The sequence below is a fragment of the Fundulus heteroclitus genome, chromosome 22 (genome assembly GCF_011125445.2).
Source record: "Fundulus heteroclitus isolate FHET01 chromosome 22, MU-UCD_Fhet_4.1, whole genome shotgun sequence".
Lineage (NCBI taxonomy): Eukaryota > Metazoa > Chordata > Actinopteri > Cyprinodontiformes > Fundulidae > Fundulus > Fundulus heteroclitus.
Window position 1 is genome coordinate 42,052,145 of NC_046382.1, and position 10,976 is coordinate 42,063,120.

A 10,976-nucleotide genomic window follows, 5' to 3' on the forward strand; every position below is an offset into this window, starting at 1 on the left:
AGTAAACTTTCTAAACCAAACTCCTGTCTCCGTTGTTGCCCTCCCTCTTAGTCTCAATCCATAACCCATGACAAATATAATCGATACTAAAAAAAGGAATTAGTCAAAGATACTCATTTGTGTCATAACTGATATAGAATAACCCATTTACCTTTGCCCATATCGTCACACTTCTTCTGGCAACAGCCCAGTAATATCAGACACTCCGCCCCTCCCCTCCATACAGCCTTATCTGACCAAAACATTGAGCTAACATTGCAATATATCCAGAAAAAAACAAAACATGGCATCCTCTTTAGCCGACAGCCCAAACAGGGAAAAAAATATTCAGAGGTACTTTCCCCATAAGGCAGATGGATAGGGAAAAAAAATGCTGAATAATACCAGATGCTAGTTACACTAATGCTAAGATGGTGATCAACTGACCAACTTAAAAAGGTGAGTAAAAGATCCTGCATCTGCAACAGTGAAGTAGTAAGCCTGCTGGACAACATAAGCAAAGGCTATCTGTTTAAATATTAACCCCAAGGACACCAACAGCCCAGTGTGGGTGATCTATTGGCCAGAGCTCCCCAGTCGGGGTGGGGTTCCTAGTGCACAGTGCTATTCATACACCTTCCCACCCACTTCTCTCCTCAGTCAAGTTGGAGGCTAATGGACCTTAAAATGGCACAGGTTATGGTGGAGCCAGACTGAAGTTGACAATTAGAGCATAAAAACAAACTTTTTCTGTGGTATTACTCAGGTAAGCTAAAGAAAATATAATGCTAGATTACCAGAAAGACAAAAATTGTACAGGGATGCTGGTGAATAAGTTTGGGTGCACCAGATTCTTGTTTACACTCCAGAAATATATTTTTGTATCCGTCAGATCCGTCTTTGTTTTGAAACAATTAATTTTAGTATCATTTTTTTTTTTCTCAGTAATAGGGTGAGTGTTTTCTTCAGCAAACATTTTGACAGTGGCAAGGTAGTGAGTTTGGCATTAAAAATGGGAGCTTTATATTTACATAAGTAGATTTTGTACATATCTGTGTAAATAGTTCTTGTGTATACCAGGGGGCAGAGTGAAGGACGCAGTCCCAATTTCTAATGATTGTAGGGTATCCAAAATGGTATCTATATACCTGGTCATAAATAAAGGCAAGGTAGTATTTTTTTTGGGAGACATCATTACTTCCACAAGTGGGTGATGGTAGATCAATCTTCTTAATATTTCTAAATGTAATGAGATCAGATAGTTAGGGTTAGGGTTAGGATTTGGGTAATGGTAAATCTACATTGGAAGACAGTTTTTTGGACCACGGACAAAAGAATCAGTCCAACTAGTAGAGCTAAATCGAGGAGGTGTCAGAACCCCATGGTGAAAATGGTTGATGCACACTGTGGCTGTAGCTTCAATGTAGTCTTCAGACAGGAGTCTCCATAGTAATTACTTTATGCTTCCATTTTTTAATATTATTAGACTGCAAGGTATGCATTTCTGAGCAGTACTTATCCATATAACCGTATTTATTATAAAATGTATTAATCTAAACCATACAACAAGCATGACTTAAAGATATAAAAGCAGGATTTTTAATTTCCTGATTTTAAAATGAGACAAGAAAGATAGTCATCTATGGACCAGATCATCTGATTGTCATATGTTTGTAGTGATAAGGACAAAGATGTAGTGAGAATGGACTTACAAAATGGGAAAAGGGCACAACAGTACTGGAAGACATCTACAGTGGCTTGCAAAAGTATCCATACCCATTGAACAATTCCACATATTGTCACATTGCAACCACAAACACACATATATTTTATTGGAATTTTATGTGAAAGACCAACACAAAGTGATATACAATTGTGAAATACAAAGAAAACTATACACACTTTCTTGTTTTGCTTACAAATAAAAAACTGAAAAGTGCATTGTGCAAAAAGTATTCAGCCACCCTTAGTCAATGGGTGTTGTCCTGGGGTGGGTAGTGGGTAGCGCTGTTGCTTTGCAGCAAGAAGGTTCAGGGTTCAAGTCAGCCCTGGGTCTTTCTGCATGGAGTTTGCATGTTCTCCCTGTGGGTTCTCTCCGGGTACTCCGGCTTCCTCCTACAGTCCAAAAACATGACTGTTAGGTTAATTGGCTTCTCTAAAATTGTCCTTAGGTGTGTTTGTGTGTGTGTGTGTGTGTGTGTGTGTGTGTGTGTGTGTGTGAATAGTTGTCCTGTTTGTCTATGTGTTGCCCTGCGACAGACTGGCGACCTGTCCAGGGTGTACCCTGCCCCTCGCCCGGTGAACGCTGATAGGCACCAGCAACCCCCGCGACCCCATGAGGGATTAAGCGGGTCAGAAAATGGATGGATGGATGGTTTCAAATATTTAAGTGTAACAACAACAGCAAAAACATAAACATGCAAATGGTTGAAAATGTTTCTGCAACACTAAGCTGAAGCATTTCTAAAACTGTAACAGCAGGGTGGAGTTAAAAGTGATTGTTTGACATCATTCTGAGATCTAATTTCTAACTTTGTAGGTTAATGGAATACATACACACCTATAATATTGCTTTTATACAATCTCAACAGTCAACCATGGGCTTGGTGTAAAAAAATTACCAGCTTATCATTTATCATGGACATAGATAAACAGCACAAACAAAAAGTAACTTAAAGTTTCTTCCCTGGTTTATTTGTACATATTATTAAAAGTCTGATACTCTCATTTGTTCTCCCTAACATCACCTGTTGTCTGTCCCTACACCTTTCATGTTTTTTTTATGTTCTACCCATCTTCACTTCTTGTATTTCCCTGTCTGGCTTTGTTGTCCCTTACTTCGGCATAACTTGTAGTTTTCTTGCCATCTATACTTTGGGGAAAAGAAGAGAGGGGAAGATAAGAGGTGAGTTTTGGGGCTAGATGCCTGCCTAGTAAGCAGCACAAAGGCAAAAAAAGAGGAGAAAGACAGAAATCTGAAGAGGAGAGAGTGAGGCCAGCACAAGAGGAGACCTTGCACTCATCTTTGTCTGAGCATTGATGAATGGCTGAATAATGACCTGAGATTATCCGGTTGGGAGGTTACATTAAAAAAGGGACAATTTTATGGTGAAAGAAAAAGTGGTTGGCTACAAGTGAGATGAATAGCCCATCTGCCTGGGAATTAAAACTTCCCAGTTGTTGTGAGAAGATCTTTAAAACTGTGATAATTAAACTGATGGCTTGCACAGTTATTGTTCAAGCTTCCTCAAACTCAACAGTCAGAAATGAATGGCAGCATTTAATTAAGCATAAACTTGATTATCAGGCTCAATAACTGTACACGCAAAAAAAGTTAGTGCATAAAGCTGAAAAATAAAGATTATTTACAATATAAAAATGTATGTTTGTTGCATAAACACATTAGTGAACTGAAAACTTATCTTACGAACCGTTCCATAGCTGCATTTTTTTAATGGTGTGGGAAGATGTGTTTTCATAGGAAAATAAAGCTCTTGCATCACCTTTTTCTGTATTTAAGCCTTTCGCATACAAACGTTAATCACAGATTAACCCAGGTTGTCAAATGTTGAAAATGTTTAAAATATAATCTCCTATATGCCATGCTTTGTACATGGATGAAGATTCTCTCACCTCAATTTGAAAATAATTGACTTTTTGATTGACTAATTGATTGATTGATTGATTGACTAATTGATTGATTGATTGATTGATTGATCAATCTAACAGTTGTTTCATCACTTGGGGAGACCCCTCATAGATTCGGAAATTTCTAAAAAATAGCATTACAGCGTGTTATATTGGCAAATGTAAGAAACCTTATTCAAAAAGCAATCAAAATATAGCTGTCTCAAGTATAAAACGTTTGCCTATGTATTACAAAACATTCCTACATTAATTTCTAAGATGAATATGTCACACAGGTATACAGGGTGATGCTCTTTTGCTTTGTTTTTGTCCTTTACAAATATGCGAATTGAAGGCGATGCCTGAGAACGGAAAGGAGGGGCTGGGTTTTGTTTTGGTCTACAGACAGTGCTCAAGCACCACCTAGTGGTGATATATCGCTTATTGCTCCTTTAAAACAATATATTTATCACCAGAAATTGCTTCTTTACATTACATCTAACATAAACTTTCAGAGGGTCTTTTCCAACTCCCCAGTGTTTACAGCTCGATCCTCCAACTTACACCAAGCAATAACTTCTAACGACCCAGGACAGTGAGGGGTGAGTGAGTGATTTGCGTCTGACTTAGAATGTGCCTAGGAGTATTGGCCTCCATGTCCTTAAAAACAGCAGTGCACCAACTGCAGGTTGCTCAATTGCGAGTCACCAGAATTGGCAGACTCCTGGATAGGTGTCAAAAAGTTATCAGAAAGAACTGAGCGAAAATCCGGTGGCCTCCGATTCAAGCCTGTTTGCTATTCGATGTTGTCTCTACAGATAAGGGCTTCATTGTTTCTGTCATCCCGAAAGGGATGGTCAGATGTTTTTGAGCAAAAAATGGGGAAGCTAAAACATAAAAAAAAAAACACTTCCTCTTTTAAAATGGAGCATTTGCTCCATTTGTTCCCTTATTCAGGCATTCATATATGTATGTATGTATGTATGTATGTATGTATGTATGTATGTGTGTATGTATGCGTGTGCATATAAATATTGTAAGGTTTAGATTTCCTACTAAAGTAGGAAGAAAACCTAAATTGCTTGTTACTTTTGATTACTTAATATATGTTGTTAAAAAGGAGATAATAATGTGGATCGAATTTTTTGGGTAACATTTTGGGAAAATGTAATTATTTGCAGTTACTTGAATAAAGCAAGTTTTAAAAAACAGTCTGTATGTGTGCAGGAATGGATATTTATACAGCTTTTGTTAAGTCATTTTTAACATTATTTTTCTTTTCTTTCTTGTCATGGTTTGGAAATTGAGCTGTATAGGAGAGGAACAAATTCAACCAGCTGATGTAATGCGCAGGCAGAGTGATTGGGGAGCCTTTTGTGGGACTAGAGTCGCAGTTAACCTAACAGCTCCAGTGACTTGCCGGCTCCACTTGCTGTAATGACACCCATCATCTGTTGGATGAGTTCATAGTCCTTTAGTCTCAAATATAAGACGTTTAGACAATATGTTATAGGAAGAGTTTTGTTCTGGCCATAAATTATTTTTTAAGCAGGTTTTAATTGAATTGAATGAGAAACAATAAGAAAACAATTCTAGAATATGGATAGTAATAGTTAGTTAGGATCACGGTTTGGAATGTAATAAACAAAGTAAAACAGTTGATCTTAAGCTTGGGTGTCGGATTTACATGCATGATGAGGAACAACTTGTAATTTGTCATGTGTCTGTGTCTTTCATCCACTCCTTTTATGGAGCAAAAACTGATGCAACAATAGTCCACCATGCCCAGCTATTCATTGTACATGATCAAAAGCCTGGGCCTCTCTTTCTATTAACAACATTCATCTTTTCCGGTATCTCCTTCTCTCCACTCTGTTCCTCTCCTGTTTTACACTTGCTGATTTAATTTATCCCTTTTCTGCCCCCCGCCTCCCCTCCCCTCTTTTTCTCAAACCCTCCCACCTCCCTTGGCGATAGTAATCTCCCTGTAGTATAGTATTGTCAGACTTTGATCAAAAACCTGCAGCTCTTATTCACTCTGCTTTCCTCAGACTTTCATTGTGCTTGCACTAATGCTCTGTGGACTTAATGACTACTGTGGGCCATGTTTGATCGAGCGCTATGCTACCTGCTCAGTCTGTCAGAGACAATTGATTGTGCACTGGTTCTGGATGGAAAGGTGATGCAAGCGCGAAATGCTGACTCTGTGCTTTGAGAAAGAGCGAGACATCAATTAGTGCTCATTTATACAAGTAATGAAAGATGATGTAGCAATACATCATCACAATCTCTTAACTATCTACTGCTTTCTTTCAGTGTATGTGTTAAGATGTTTACAGAGGTTTCCATATCTGTCTGTAACTATTATTTAAATATATAGGTGGTTTTGTCATAGAACCAAGTACATTGTACTCCACAGGAGAAAACTACTTTAAAGAAGCAATAAGCAAATTTTCAGAATAAAAAGTAGTGATGTGAAGAACTAAAGGTGTTATTTCAGATGGACTATGGTATTACGTCACACCACATCTCCCGATGTTGTTCTCCAGTCTCTTTTTACATAGGCGGGCCAGCTGCACGTGCACGTGAACAGCTGCCACTCAGGGCCTAGCCCCTCCCTGCCCTAAAATACCACTGTCAGAGCTACGCAGCATTGGAGCAACATGACGAAGAGCGCCACCAGCAGTTTGGCAATGTTCTCTTGCTGACAGCATTATAAAGTTATGAGTTACTTACTCCTTCACTTAAAATGTTCCTCTGAAAGGTGATGCTGTTTTCTGTTTTTGTCCTTTAAAAATACGTGCATAGGAGGCGACGGTTGAGAAGGGAAAGGAGGGGCCAGGATGCAGCTTGTTTCGGTCTACAGACAGTGCTCCAGCACCACGAAGTATTGCTTGTTTAAATATATGAGTGGAATACAGTCACAAGTTTCAGCCTGTTCACAAGTGTAAGAGCTGCACGCTGTTGGGGAGGGTTGATTGTTGTATGAAATTTCAAGAGTCACGGGTTGCGGCTGTTTTTGAACGCGAAGTTGCTTATTCGAGCTTGGTGGTTGTTTATTTTTCCAACCAATCCCCTTGGTAGGTGGGGGTTTCCGCATTCACAGTGGCGAGTGTTTAGTGCTTGTCACTACCCGATCCGTACCGGAAGCACGATCCGTTCCATGAGTACATTTGCGCGTGCGCGAACAGAATAACTTCCAGTAGGCAATATTTTGTTTTTCTTACTTTTTTATTCTTTTGTATTTTTTCTCGGCGGGTGTTTCTTTTTGTATATCTTTGTATTTGCTTCAATATTGCATATTCTAAAAATTAAACAACAGAAATACATAAAAAATACATTGTTTATTTATTTATTTTTATAGCAAAAATGTTTCCCAGTCGTGGTTAGGGAAATAAAATAATTAATTTCTTAAAGTACATAAAAAACCCAGCTATAAACACATATAGACGTATAGGTGTATAGAAACGTATTTGATTTAGAATATTCTTCAGGTTTTTTTTAACCATTTATTTGATTTGCATATAAATGTATTTTGTGCTTAATAAATGTATTTTAATAAGGTATGCCTTGGCTTTATGTGTGTTCTTTGTCCTATTCCCTGTTCGTTTTTTGTAAAAAAAAATAAACAATGCGGCTGCTATAATGACAAGGTCTTCTCTAGTTTATGATGTGTACACCAGAGGGCGCTAAAATCTCAATCGATAATTTTACTTTCTAATAAAACAAATGTTTAGTACAAGATTATACGTATAACAAAATTAACCGTATAATTAAGGATGAAAATATTTTTTTCCAGTCCTGTTTGAACAAATAATAAAACAAATAGAGTGCAATCATCAGCAAACCTCTGTGCAGGTACTTGTCTTTGTTGTTGTGCACTGTCGAGCACATCTAGCTTATGAAACAAGCTCTGAGAAGGTAGGGACAGGGGGTGGGGGGTATGGGGGAGAGAAACGATAAAGTAACACAGTAGTTACCTTTACTGGTATTTAGTTAATTTTATAGTGGAATAACTCAGTAATTCAGCTACTTTTTGGGAGAAGTAACCAGTAACTATAACTAATTACTTTTTCCAAGTAACGTGCCCAACACTGATTATCACAATGTTTTTAGCAGTGTTTTCATTAAAACCAGTAACTGTCTTCTCCCTTCTACATAAAAGTTAGTGTATGTGGCTGAAAGGAAGTTTAAAAACTAAACTGATGGGTCTTAACCAGAGCATAGAACTGCAATGCATAAAACTGGCCCTATGAATGGTCCTACAATCTGTCTGCTTTGGTTGATTGACAACCCTTTATAATTCTATACAATCTAATATTGTTTTGTCTCTCTCTTTAGCTTTACTTCTTATTAATTTATCCTTAAATTTGTAAGTATATACATTTGTAATTTTAAGCCCATTTAAGACTAATAATACATTACCTGTGCTGAGAACTGGTTTTATTTGTTTTTAATCAAACCATACTTTGTAACAGCTGTATCTGAACATAAAAACTTCGCCTGAGCCTGGGATTATTGTCTTTTGTTCAGAACCAGTGTTTTACTTCAAGACAGTTATTGTTGATTGATTAAAGGTAGGTGCATGGAAAAAAACTCCATGATTTCTTGCTTTTATGTTATACAAGCAAAAACATTTGAATTTCAGGTATATTTTTTCTCACACTGAGCTTGAGTTTTACATCCAATTTTTGTGCGCTATGAACTACCAATGGATTGTGTCACTCAACAAGATGCCAACCTCTAAAAGAAACATCATTCACCATCAGAAATGTCATTGCTCTGTCGCTGTTCTGAATTAAGCTTTTTCAAACATCAGACATTTCGTTTTATTCAGAACGTCAGGCAAGGCAGAATTAATGCATGACAGAATGAATGATATGTAGCAGAAAGGTTTCAGCCCAACAAAACTGTTGGTTTATTAAAATAGTGCAAAAGCAATTTTGGATGAATGAAACCAGTAGTTTGCATGTGCTGATGATTAAATTCTAAATTACTGACAACTCTAAAGTTAAAGTTTTGTACCCACTATTTCTGGCATTTTTCATGGTTTCAGAGAAGTCAGATTCCTTCATCTTAGAATATTGTTTGAAGGTGTGACACTAATTAGTTAACACAGCAAAACACTGTGGATATTAGTGAGGAAATAAAATTCAGAGATATTAAAAATTTGTAATTCAATGTAAAATTTGGGTTAAGTTTGGATTAATTTTCTTTTAAACTAGCTATTTCTTTCTTTGAGAGAAATAACGAAAGTTACTGCTGTAACTACGGTTCTATGAATCCTGGATGACCGCCAGAGGCGGTGCTTTAAGCACTGAATGATCATTTTTGCGCATGCGCAGGTCGAGTACTAATTACAACAAAGTCACCTGTGACCTGCCGGGGACCCACGTGACTCTATATAGTCACAGGGCACCCGGCGTTCAATCCCTCAATCTTCTCGTGAAAAGCAGAGATTCCGAGGGACCAAGCACTCTGGCGGTCATCCGGGATTCATAGAACCGTAGTTACAGCAGTAACTTTCGTTCTATTTCATCCCTGAGGCGCAGCTACATTCACCCTGTAAAACCGAGTAAAGGTACTCTGTGATTTCAAGGAGGCCGCACGGCATATAACATCCAACGGCACCCCAGTCATGGCAGCAAACGATGTCGACGTGCCCCTTGTAGAGTGGCACTTCACTCCTGTCGGCAGTGGCTGGTCCTGCAAGGCATAAGCCTTGCACAACCCAGTGTGCCAGTCGCTGCTTAGAAAGTGCCTGACCTTTCCGTGAGCCAGCGTAGCAAACAAAAAGGCTATGTGTCTTTCGAATGGATGCCGTGACATTGATATATGCCTCAAGGGCATGAACAGGGCACAGTGGTTCGGAGGGGCATCCAGTATCAAACCGAGCAAGATGGAGTGGCTGGTTACCGTCCGCCGCCAGTGACACCTTAGGAATGAACGCTACGTCAGGCCACAGTGTAACACCTGACCCATCAGGATTCCACCGGCAGCAGGGCTCGGCCATCGAGAGAGCCTGCAATTCACCCACACGCTTTGCTGAAACCATTGGCAAAAGGAACGCTGTCTTCAGTGAGAGCCATTTGAGGTCTGCTGATGCCAGGGGCTCAAATGGGTGGGATCGAAGAGCCTCAAGCCCCAGAGAAAGGTCCCATGCCGGTGCCACAGGGCAGTTGGGTAGATGCAAACGCCGAGCACCTCTCATAAACAGCACAACGTCCTTGTCTCGGCCCACTGTGCAACCATTCAGCCCAACATGCCGACAGGAAATGGCAGCTACATATACTTTTAAGGTAGATGGAGGGGCCAAATCCAGAGCTGGAGCCGGTCCGGTTTGGGGTGCAAAATCTGACCCCCCAGCTGGGAGAGAAGATCCGTCCTGCAGGGGGGACGCATTGGCGAGCCGGAGCTGAGCTCGTGCAGTAGAGGAAACAAAGTCCTCGCTGGCCAGTAGGGGGCTACCAGCAGAACCCTGTGCCCTTCCTGGCGTACCCTTAGGAGAGTCTGAAAAAGCAGACTGAATGGTGGAAAGGCGTAAAGGAGGGCCCGGGGCCAGTCGTGTGCCAGTGCATCATGGCCCAGAGGGCTGCTGTCGTCCAAGGAGAACCAAAGGGGACAGTGAAATGCGTCCCTTGAGGCAAAGAGGTTCACATCCGCCCTGCCGAAGACCTTCCAGATGTCCTCCACTACCTCTTGGTGAATCTTCCACTCTCCTGGAAGCGGCTTCTGGTGGGATAGAAAATCTGCTGGCACGTTCTCTGGCCCGGGATGTAGGCTGCTCTAAGGCTGGCCAAGTACGGAGCTCCCCAGGTTAGCAGCTGTTGAGTCAAACACAACAGTTTCCTTGACCCGGTACCCCCTTGGTGGTTGATGTGAAAAACCACAGCAGTGTTGTCTGACCTCACCAGTACATGCTTTCCCTGCAAGCCTGGGAGAAAGCTCTGAAGAGCCAGAAGTACAGCCTGTAATTCCAGGACATTGATGTGTTCCCTGCTCTGCCGCTGGGACCATGTCCCCTGTGCCATTTGACCCCGCCAGGTTGCACCCCAGCCCGTGGAGGATGCATCAATAAACACAACTTCCCGACGACACGGGACGGAGTCGAGCGGGACCCCTGTCGTCATAAACGCCCTCACCCTCCACTGGGACAGAGACTGAAGATACTGAGGCCCCACCCGAAGTCGTCTGAGACGATGAGTGTTCCGTGTGGAGTCCAGACTCAAGCTGTTCAACCACATCTGGAGGGGCCGCAATGACAGCAGTCCCAAGGGCACTATGGCGGATGCGGCTGTGAGCATGCCCAAAAGGCGAAGATACTGCACAAGAGGTGATGCCATGCCACGCCTGAATTCCGGAAGGATGCT